This window comes from Polyodon spathula, chromosome 22, assembly GCF_017654505.1.
Source record: "Polyodon spathula isolate WHYD16114869_AA chromosome 22, ASM1765450v1, whole genome shotgun sequence".
NCBI classification, from domain to species: domain Eukaryota; kingdom Metazoa; phylum Chordata; class Actinopteri; order Acipenseriformes; family Polyodontidae; genus Polyodon; species Polyodon spathula.
Genome location: NC_054555.1, coordinates 18,523,325 through 18,534,427, shown reverse-complemented (window position 1 = coordinate 18,534,427; position 11,103 = coordinate 18,523,325).

The window sequence follows — 11,103 nt, the reverse complement described above, 5'->3', positions numbered from 1 at the left end:
TGATGCTGCACCACCATTCTTCACAGTGGGGATGGTGTTACCTGGGTGATGCGCTGTGTTGGGTTTGCACCAGACATATTGCTTTGCATTTATGCCAAATAGTAACATATTTGTTTCATCGGACCAATGAAACTTTTGTCACATCTTTTCAGAGTCTCAAACATGCCTTTTTGCAAATTCCAAGTAAGATTTTGCATGGGCTTTACAATGGGAATTTACAACGCAACGCCTAAATAATAATTGGGCATTTCAAATTGGGAGAAAATAACAAAGATAATTGGCAACAATTACATTTATAAAAAAACAAACAAACAAACAAACAATGTCCATAACCACAACACATGTGTATCTATAGCTAATGCAACTTAGGCCTACATTTACACAATTAAAGCATCATAAGACCCGTTGTTAATTTTGTATTGTCATATGAGTTAAATCCCAAATGGCAAAAGTCTGTCTTTAATCTTTGTAACCATGGCATTATTTATGTTTATCTATAGCACATATTAAGTTGAACTTTTCATGAGATGTTAGAGTAATCAAATCTCTTCCGAAACATACTGTAAGAATAGGGACATTTCAGCTGTGGTATTACTTTAAACTTTATGGATATGTATATGTATACTCCACCCTTTCCTTGAACGTTTGTGGAGTTTCTACTGTGACTAAAGAAAGTATATTTACAAGATCTATTGAAGATCTTGTGGAACTTGAAATCAAAACATCCAACAAACTTGAGCTACTTCAAAATTTTGCTGAGCAAAACTAACATCAAGAGAAGGAAAGGAACAATATCCATGACCCTATTAACAGTGGTGACCAGACAGCAAAAAGAAGGGAGGTCATGATTGTTGGGGACTCCATATTGAGAAACACAGCAAGTTCAATTTGCAGTTTGGAACCCCTTACTACAACAGTGTGCTGCCTTCCAGGAGCTTCTGTCATGCACATCACTGAGAACGTGGACAGGCTCCTAGAATGAACAGGAGACGACACGGTACTAGTCGTTCACATCGGTACAAACAAAATTGGAAGAGACAGAATAAAATCCCTGCAAAACAAATTCAGAGAGCTAGGAAGGAAATTAAAAGACAAGACCAAAACTGTGGTATTTGCTGGGACTCTACCATGACCTTGCAAAGGACCATATGGACCGCTGGAAATAATTAACCTAACGCATGGCTGAAGACGTGGTGCACACAGGAAGGCTTCACCTATCTTGAACATTGGACCACATTCTACAACAAGGACTAGCTGTATAGATGGGACGGACTGCACTTAAATAAAAAGGGAACCATTCTACTTAGAGAAAAGATCTTCAAGCAGGTTCAGAAACATTTAAACTAGAAAGGAAGGGGGGAGAAATCAACAAACAAACAAAAGGGAGACCGCATCAAAACAAGGACAACAACTCAGGTAAGACAACCATTAAATGTATTTATCTAAATGTTAGAAGTATCAGAAACAAAATTTTAGAACTTGAAGCTACTGCACTAATAAGTAACTATGATGTGAAAGGTGTTACAGAAACTTGGTTGTCTGAGAGTGATAGGGACAAATATAATATTTGTGGGTATACACTGTATAGGAAAGACAGGCAGGACAGAAGAGGTGGAGGGGTAGCATATAAAATGGGAAAACCTGGTGGGGAGCTTGATGGACGAAATTGAAATGGTGGAAATGACAAATGACTGCTTCCTAACACAATTTGTCAAGGCACCGACTAGAGGGGAGGCATGCCTTTAGTCTTTTCAAATAACAAAGACAGAATAACTAAAACAGATGTCAGAGAACCACGAGCAAACTCAGACCACAACATGGTCTTATTTGAAGTGCTTTTTAAAACCCCAAAAGTAATGACTAAATCTAAGGTTTACAATTTTAGAAAAGCAAACTATGAAGGTATGAAACAGAGACTAACAGAAGTAGACTGGAGTAAAATAGAGAAAACATCCACAGAAGAAGGATGGCTGTTCTTCAGAAATGTAGTATTAGAGGCACAAAACAATTACATCCCTAAAGTAAACAAATCTAAATGTAAAACTAAATTGCCAAAATGATTTAATAGAGCAATTAAAAAAAAAATATTCAGCAAAAAAAGGCACTTTACAGACCTTTAAAAAGGGACCAAAAACAAAGTACACAGAAAGAGGACACAGAACTGCAAACAGAAGTAAAAAAGGAAGTTTAAAAGGCCAAGAGAGAAATAGAAATGAACATTGCTAAAGGGGCTAAAACCAATTCCAAAATGTTTTTCTAATATTACAACAGCAAGAGAACATTCAAAGAGGAAGTTAAATGACTAAGAAATACAAATGGCAAAATCATAGATGAAGAAAAAAAAAATAGCAAATATATTAAATGATTACTTTTCATAAGTTTTTACAAAGGAAGATACAGACAACATGCCTCACATGTCATCCAGTTCCTTTCCAGTTTTAAATAACCTTAGCAGAACCAAGGCAGAAGTGTTAAAGGGACTAGGAGCTCTTAAAATAAAGAAATCCCCTGGGCCAGATGAGATCCTCTCAATAGTACTCAAAGAAATGAAAGAATTTATTTACAAACCACTAACCAAGATCATGCAACGGTCTCTTGACACAGGGGTTGGACTTACAGACTGGGAAATTGCAAACATAATACCGATCCACAAAAAGAGAAACAAAACTGAACCAGGTAACTATAGACCAGTAAGCCTGACTTCTATTATATGCAAACTTATGTAAACTATAATAAGATCCAAAATGGAAAATTACTTATATGGTAATAGTATCTTGGGAGACAGTCAACTTGGTTTTAGGAAAGGGAGATCGTGTCTAACTAACTTGCTTGATATTTTTGAGGATGCAACATATGACATAGTTTATTTAGATTTCCAGAAAGCTTTTGACAAAGTCCAGCATAAAAGATTAATTCTCAATCTGAACGCAGTAGGGATTCAAGGAAATGCGTGCACATGGTTTAGGATGCGGTTAACCTGTAGAAAACAGAAAATACTGAAAAGAGGAGAAACCTCAGAATGGAGTGTGGTAACCAGTGGTGTACCACAGGGATCAGTATTAGGTCCACTGCTATTCCTAATCTACATTAATGATTTAGATCCTGGTATAGTAAGCAAACTTGTTAAATTCGTAGACTACACAAAAATATGAGGAGTAGCGAACACTGTTGCAGCAGCAAAGTGATCTAGACAAGATTCAGAACTGGGAAGACATGCGGCAAATGACATTTAATAGGGAAAAGTGTAAGGTACTGCACGCAGGAAATAAATGTGCATTATAAATATCATATGGGAGATAATGAAATTGGAGACGGAATCTATGAAAAAGACCTAGGAGTTTTTGTTGACTCAGAAATGTCTTCATCTAGACAATGTGGGGAAGCTATAAAAAAGGCCAACAAGATTGTAGCAATTCACATACTCCATAAAGTGGGTGTAAGTTTCACCCACCTGTCCCTTTTATTTGGGTCAGTAGCCCGGCCAGGTTAAAACTCAATTTCACAGTTCACCATCTGTTCATCCTCTCCCCCCATTGGCTCATTCAGATATCCACTCCTCCAATCTCAGAGCTCCTTGGAAGCTAGTACCTTTATTCAAGCTGGCTGGCTAGACCAGGGGAAGAACTCCCTTTTCTCTTGAGGAATCCATTTTACAAACAGCACATTACTTAATTACAGTGTAACTTTAACTTTATACAGGTGCATTCATTTCCTCTTTTGTTAAAATGTTGTACTTTGTCTAAACTTTTCTTTTTTTTGTTTACTCTGTTACTTGTTTAAGTTTAGTTGCTGTTCAAGGTCTGTTTAGGGTTTGTTTTTGTTAGTGTGTTCAGTCACCATTTTGTTCCTGATCCTCCTGATATTTTCCAAACGGCTCTTCACCATTCAACCCAGTACTATTCGACAGACTCACCGTTTTCTACGATCGTTATTTTTTCATAAACCTTCATCCATCATCGTCTTTATAGGAATCTATTCTGGACTTCTTTATTTATTGGTGAGATTATTCCTTTTCTGTTTGCTGTTCTGTTTTTTCTACTTTACTTTGATACTTTGGTTCCTCTAATTTTGTTTTTGTTCTTTTGTTACTTTGGATTACATGTGCATTGCTTCACTGGACTCTGTAATTAGTTTCTCTGTATAATTAATCATTCACCTTTGTCTTTTTTGCCTGTTGGTGTGTTGGTTTTATGTTGGTGTGGTGTTTGTGTGTATGGGTTTATTGGAGGCAGACCGGACACCGCATTCATTTCGCTTTAGTGTTAGTTTGTTTGGATGTTTGTTTAGTTCACTTTCTTACTCACCTGTACCTTCCACTTAACTAACTCTGCAATAAGTTGTTGTCCTTATATTTCATTTATTACATTATAGTTTACAACAATAAACCGCTTGTTCATGAAATTGACACCTATGACATCCCTGCTTTTGCTGTCTGTCACTCTTTCTGACTTAGTTAGTTATAGAGATTGGGCCAGTAGTATCTCCTTAAGGAGGACAGTACAACTGCTTCTCAGTTGTGCAGAGTGATCGTTACAAGATGCTCGGATACATTGTGAAAAGTGTTGAATTTAAATCAAGGGAAGTAATGTTAAAACTGTACAATACATTAGTAAGACCTCATCTTGAATATTGTGTTCAGTTCTGGTCACCTCGCTACAAAAAGGATATTGCTGCTCAAGAAAGAATGCAAAGAAGAGCGACCAGAATTATTCCAGGTTTAAAAATTATGTCATATGCAGACAGGCTAAAAGAATTGAATCTGTTCAGTCTTGAACAAAGAAGACTATGCAGCGACCTAATTCAAGCATTCAAAAAATTCTAAAAGGTATTGACAATGTCGACCCAAGGGACTTTTTCGACCTGAAAAAAGAAACAAGGACCAGGAGTCATAAATGAAGATTAGACAAAGGGGCATCCAGAACAGAAAATAGGATGCACTTTTTTACACAGAGAATCTTGAGGGTCTGGAATCAACTCCCCAGTAAGCTGACACCCTGGGATCCTTCAAGAAGCTGCTTGATGAGATTCTGGGATCAATAAGCTACTAACAACCAAACGAGCAAGATGGGCTGAATGGCCTCCTCTCATTTGTAAATTTTCTTATGTTCTTATAATCCGTAGACTATGGATATTTTTGGACATTAAACCAATAGAAATATGTATTGTTATTTAAAATGAATAGATTCCAAAAGTAATTTAAACTCATATCGCATGTTAAATACTTCCGTCCTGTTCAAAAATATGTTGATTCTTAAGGTTATCTATAAGTAGGGTTAAAAACTCCCTTTTTGGACCACCAATATCAATAGCTTCCTCAGAACACCCATCATCGCCTGTAAACTTCACAAGCATTTCACTATTTGGACTGTACGATGTGTGTTTGAATGAACGTAATGCTCCATCCCATACATTTGCCTGTGGCAGAGCAGATCTCTGCCCTGTATAGATTGGCAGGGATGGGGTTAAATTCCCCTACCTGCCTGGGTTTATTATGTTCAGATGGCTGGAGATTGATTGGAGTAATTAATGATCAATCAGCACCCAGCCATCTGACATAAAAGAAGGCCTCAGCTTCCAATTAGGGAGAGGAGGGAGCTGAGGAAGCAAGCTGATGGTTGTGCTTGGTGTTTTTTTGTTTGCTGTTTTAATTTTTTTTTTAATTTTATAGTCCAGTGACGGCATCGCCCAGCCTGGAAACCTTAATTTTGTAAGTTTTGCTTTGTGTTTTGTTATTTGTGTTTAAATACCTTTGTCTTGGCCCTTGTGCCCTATTATGTTGTGTTTATTTATAATAAAAGTTTTTTTTTTTTTTTTTTTTTTTTTTTTTTTTTTAACTGCAGTCTGTCTCTGGGCCTCTATCCACTCGTCAGCCTGTCATACATGATGTAAAATGTGGGATATAGTGCTTCCAGGAGGCTCAGAGCAGTATTGCAGTTTTTTTTAACTTTTGGGACATTTTTTTAAATAAATAAATAACAGAAATGGGAAAGAAGAGCAGGCAGAGGCAAAGGCAAAAGGAGTGGCAGCAGCCAAATAAATGTAAGCTGCTGCAACAACAGCCACCGCTGGATGACACAGCCAGCCTTTTCCCCTGGTGTTCCTGGTGCGAGAAGGAGGACCACCGCTAGAGGTCCTGCCCAGAAGTGCCACCAGCAGACTGGTGTGGATGTTGTGAGGAGGACAGCCACAACTGGGCAGGATACCCCTACAATCAGGCCCAGGAAGAGGAGCAGTTTCCACCCCGGGCATCAGCGGCCACCCCACTACCTCCAGCGCCACCATCTTCACCACCATCCCAGGAGATCTGGGACTAGCTGGTGCACCCTGAGGCGGACCTCTTCCACAACCTCCCCATAGTTATCAACCGTCTGTGGTGTCAAGATGGGGGGAGGTGGGAAGAGTGGGAGGAACAACATCACCCGTCGTCCTTCCCAGAGGTTGCCTTCATGGTCCTTAATTACCTAGCGGTAGACATGGGAGAAGGCCCAGTCATTCAACCAGAGAGGGTGGGGCTGCCGTCCAGAGAGCCAGGGAGGGTGGAGCTGCCTTCCTGAGAACCAGAGAGGGAGGAGCTGCTGTCCCAAGAGCCAGAGAGGGATGAACTGCCGTCCAGAGAGCAACAGAGGGAGGAGCTGCCGTCCCAAGAGTGAGAGAGGGAGGAGCTGCCACCCATAGAGCCAAAGAGGGTGGGGCTACAACCGGAAAGCCAGAGAGGGAGGAGCTTCGATCCCAAGAGCCAGAGAGGGAGGAGCCAGCTCTGCCAGAGCCCAGAGGGGAGGAGCGGAGTGGAGGGGAAGATGGTGGGAGCAAACAAAGCTCAAAAGAGAGGGCTTGCTAGAAATGGGATTGTTTTATAGAGGCAGGATAGATATGTTAACAAATCAGGAGACAACAATTAATGAAATTGATTGATGTGCTGGTAGAGATTGAGTTACAGATAGAGAAAAGAAGCAGGAGATAAGTCTCACCTCTCCTTGAAATTCAACCTAAAGTTTAACACTTAAACACTTGCATTTTTTCCCCCTTTAAATTTAGAGGCTATTAACATTAAAAAAGTAAATGTTTGCATATGAATATCTTGTTGCGATGGCCACGTCATTATCCTCAAATGCTGAACTACTGCTGCTATCATCATCATCAATAACCACAGAGACATACATATTGGTATATTCCCTATAAACATACAAAAGGTTTATTTACTATTTATTCATACGTTAGAGTGGCTTATGGTATGTAAAGAGACTTTACAAGTTCTTGATAAAATTAATAATTAAAAAAAAAATCCAATTTGGTAGACGCAAAATTCAAATTAAGTAAATTTAAACCAAATTAAGTAATCCAGTAATACATTCATACATGGTGTAATGGGAACATTTTCACGCTGGACAGGCCTCACTTAATCCTGAGCAAGTCACAGGTGTTTCCAAGACGACGGCACCTGAATTGTTACATGGGCTTGTCCTCTGATCAGCGCTGGTAGAGCGTTAGGAGCTGCAATGTGTGTGCACTGGCGTTTTTCATCCGCACGCTTCAATGCTGTGTTACCAGTTCAACAGTGTAAGGATTACTGCTCACATCCTTGAACTCATATCAATTCATGTGAGATGCCATCTCGGAAAGAATTGTGAAACACAGCTACTTAAGTGCATGTTACATTTATACATGTAAAAAGCTGCCAAAACATTAATAATGTCCAGAACAATTAAAAACACATTACTTCAACAGATGTAACAAGACTTAAAAAGAGTTATCTAATTTACCCCTACAAATAAATCTATACCTGCAGCAATTGTGCTCTGAAATACTAGTTGCTTGTAGTCAAAAGTATTTTGTCTTCTGAATCTGAAATAAGCAACTGAAAAAATATTATATGTATACATACATATTAGTTGTACAGTTCTGGAAAATAGACAGTTCAGAATAATGATTTATATATTACATGTTTAACATTTTTCCGCATAACAGGACTATTAATGTCTTAAATATGCATTGTCCTACCAATAGCATGTGGTTAAAAAGACCATTTTATTTAAAAAAAAAAATTAAATATATTGCTATAATCATATATATATATAGCGCCCTATATATAATATTTATATATATAGATATTTATATATATATATATAAATATATATATATATATATATATATATATATTTGCATGATTTTCAAAAAGTGGATTCCATCTTTAATAGGACAGCCCTACTAATGTCCATTATTTGGCAGCAGAGGAAGAATGAAATCTTGAGGTAAAGTTCTGTTTAGCAATCGAGGAAGCCACATATTCGGCACATCAACAGTGCAGCGTTATATATGGAGCGTTGTTCTGCAGAAGAACATACCGGAACCTTCCAAGGTTCTTCCAAGATAAGCCGATACTGGTCAGTATCAATATTATAAATTGTGAAACACTACTTTGTTTATTAACTCAAACATTCTGTATAATAGAATGTAAGACAAACTTACCTTTAAATCATTGTCTTTTGTGTATTTGCTAAATAGAAAAGTAAAAGTTTAACACTCAGATTATATAAAGTGATGAACTTAAACATTTCAGTTAATTACATTTAATACAATTGCTTTTGCAATAATATTATTTTGGATTTATTACTCCATAGATCTCAAAGAATGGCAAAGTATCTTTTAACTTATGTTTTATCTTCTTTGGATTTTGTATCCACTACTGGTGTATTTGCTGACTACAAAAAAAAAGAGTAATCAAAAACAGAAACAACATGTTTATATATATATATATATATATATATATATATATATATATATATATATATATATATATATATATATATATATAGACGGGCGCATATATATATAATATATATATATGGATATAGATATTTTATACTTCTGGTATAAACGTAGGACTCCCAATAATAATAATAATAATAATAATAATAATAATAATATATGCTGTACATTAATCCAAATTACAATGTTTATGATAAATCAGATAAAACAGATTTTATACTTTAACTAAGCACTCAAAATCATACATTTTAGATGTAAAAATGCTAGATATGCACATTCACTCCACTTTACAAAATCTTTTCACCTCATATTATAAACGTTTCTTAAAAGACAAAATCCTAACATTGTATTAACTTGTATTACGTGAATGCAATAAATTAACTTACTGTGGTGTCTGACATTGAAAATCCACTGTGTTCTGGTTGGGTGTTGAGAAAAACCTCAGATTCTGAATCAGAATTTTCTGTAAAATAGAGTTAAGCATTTTGGTTAGTTTGTTATATGTCTATTTAAAAATTGGTAGGCTTCTTATTCTAACCATCAGCACCTGCTCGCTCCGTATGTCAGGCTGCTTCTTTCTGTCTGTCTATCCTAGTACGGTAAGTATTATTGTTAAGAACTGTGTGTGGTTTTCACCTTTTCTTACTTGGGAGAGCGCTATTATTCTATGGGGCTGGGCCTGCCTTGCCCCCACTCTCGAGTCAGCCCACCAGCCGTCTGCGAGCCGCCAGTCGAGCCTTGTTATTTATATTTTAGCTGCGCTTCGCTGTGCTTGCTCGGAGAACTAGGAGAACGCTGCAGCGTGGCTGCTTTCAGCCAGACTGGCCGTAAACTCCTCATTGAGGCTCCCTCATTGTTGAGTTGAGGCTATGTTGGCCTTCACCACATGTGTAAGTCTGATAATCAAATAGACAGTGTGCTCTTTCCCCATCTGTACTGTATTATTTAACTGTTTTTGTATTTAAAAACTGTTTTTGTATTCCTGTGTTGTAAAAGTCAATCGCTCACCGCGGATTCGGCTCTGTCCCCCTGTTGTACGCTACGAGCTGCTCAGGTGTGTGACGACGCGGTCAGGGTAGGCACCGTGCACAGCTGCCCCGGTGTTTTTTAAATACACCAGTGCGTAAGACTCAGCCCGTGCTACTTAGGTACCATGGTGTGCATGGTGCTATTGACTCTAAACCCACCACGGCTTCGGCACTGTCCCCCTGTGGTACGTTACGTGCTGCTCAGGTGTGTGACCAAGCGGTCAGGGTAGGCATTGTGCCTAGCTGCCCTGGTGTTTTTTTTAATACTGCTGTGCGTAAGACGTAAGGTTACTTCAGTACCACAGTGCCTATTGACTCGCTGTACCAATACAGGCGCCGATGCTGCTTGGTAATCATGCACTTGGTACTCGGTGCATCTGTGCACACAGTACTCGGTGCAAATGGTAGCCCAGTGCACACAGTGCTATGTGGAAGTGGAGTACATTATATCCAGTGCTGCCGTGCTCCGCTATTGAGTTGACTCTGTTGAACTGCCACAGCTGCCTACTCGGCAAGCTCCCGCTGTTGAATTGAATCAGCAGGCTTATTTTAGCCTGCCTATTGCCGTGCTTGGTCACCGGCCTGGCATGGGGAATGTGTCACTTTGTTACTGCATAACATGCTGATTCTCCTTGAGCCTGTGCTGCACTCTCCTGTACTGCTCTCCTGATTGCCTACCACAGTCACTCGAGCAATGTATCCACCCCGGTGTATGTGTTGACTTGATGTATCCATGCCTCGGTGCTTGGCGCCACAGCATGTCAATAACACTCGGTGTCCCCGATGGTTTGGTGCACCAGTAGTGTATTCTATCTTCGGTGCATCTGCACCCTTGGAGCCTGAGTGCTTCAGTACACGGCTTAGCCGTATGGTGGCTCGCCAGGCCATTGACCCGGTTATCACACTGGACCAGGAGAACCTGTTTCATGTTCCTTTGGGTCCAGCGCACAGGAAGTATCTCCACTCTGCCTTACAGGGGAGCGTCCTGAGTTTCCGTACGGTGATTCGGCTTCTCCTTACCCCCACATGTTTCAAAGTGCATGGATGCCACCCTCGCTCCCTTGTGGAGGCAAGTGATCAGGGTGATGAATTGCCTGTATGACTGGTTGATCTGCCCAGTCACAGGAAGGAGCAGTAGCCCACATAGGTAGTGTGATGAAGCATCTGTTTGAGACTGGGTCTCACCTTTAACGATGCTAGTGCCAATTAATAGAAAGCTTACCTATCAGATGACAGAGTAGCAGCTCTCCAGCACCAACTCTCCCTGTTTCGACATGGAACGAGGGTGCCCCTTGTCTTGTGCCGTAGC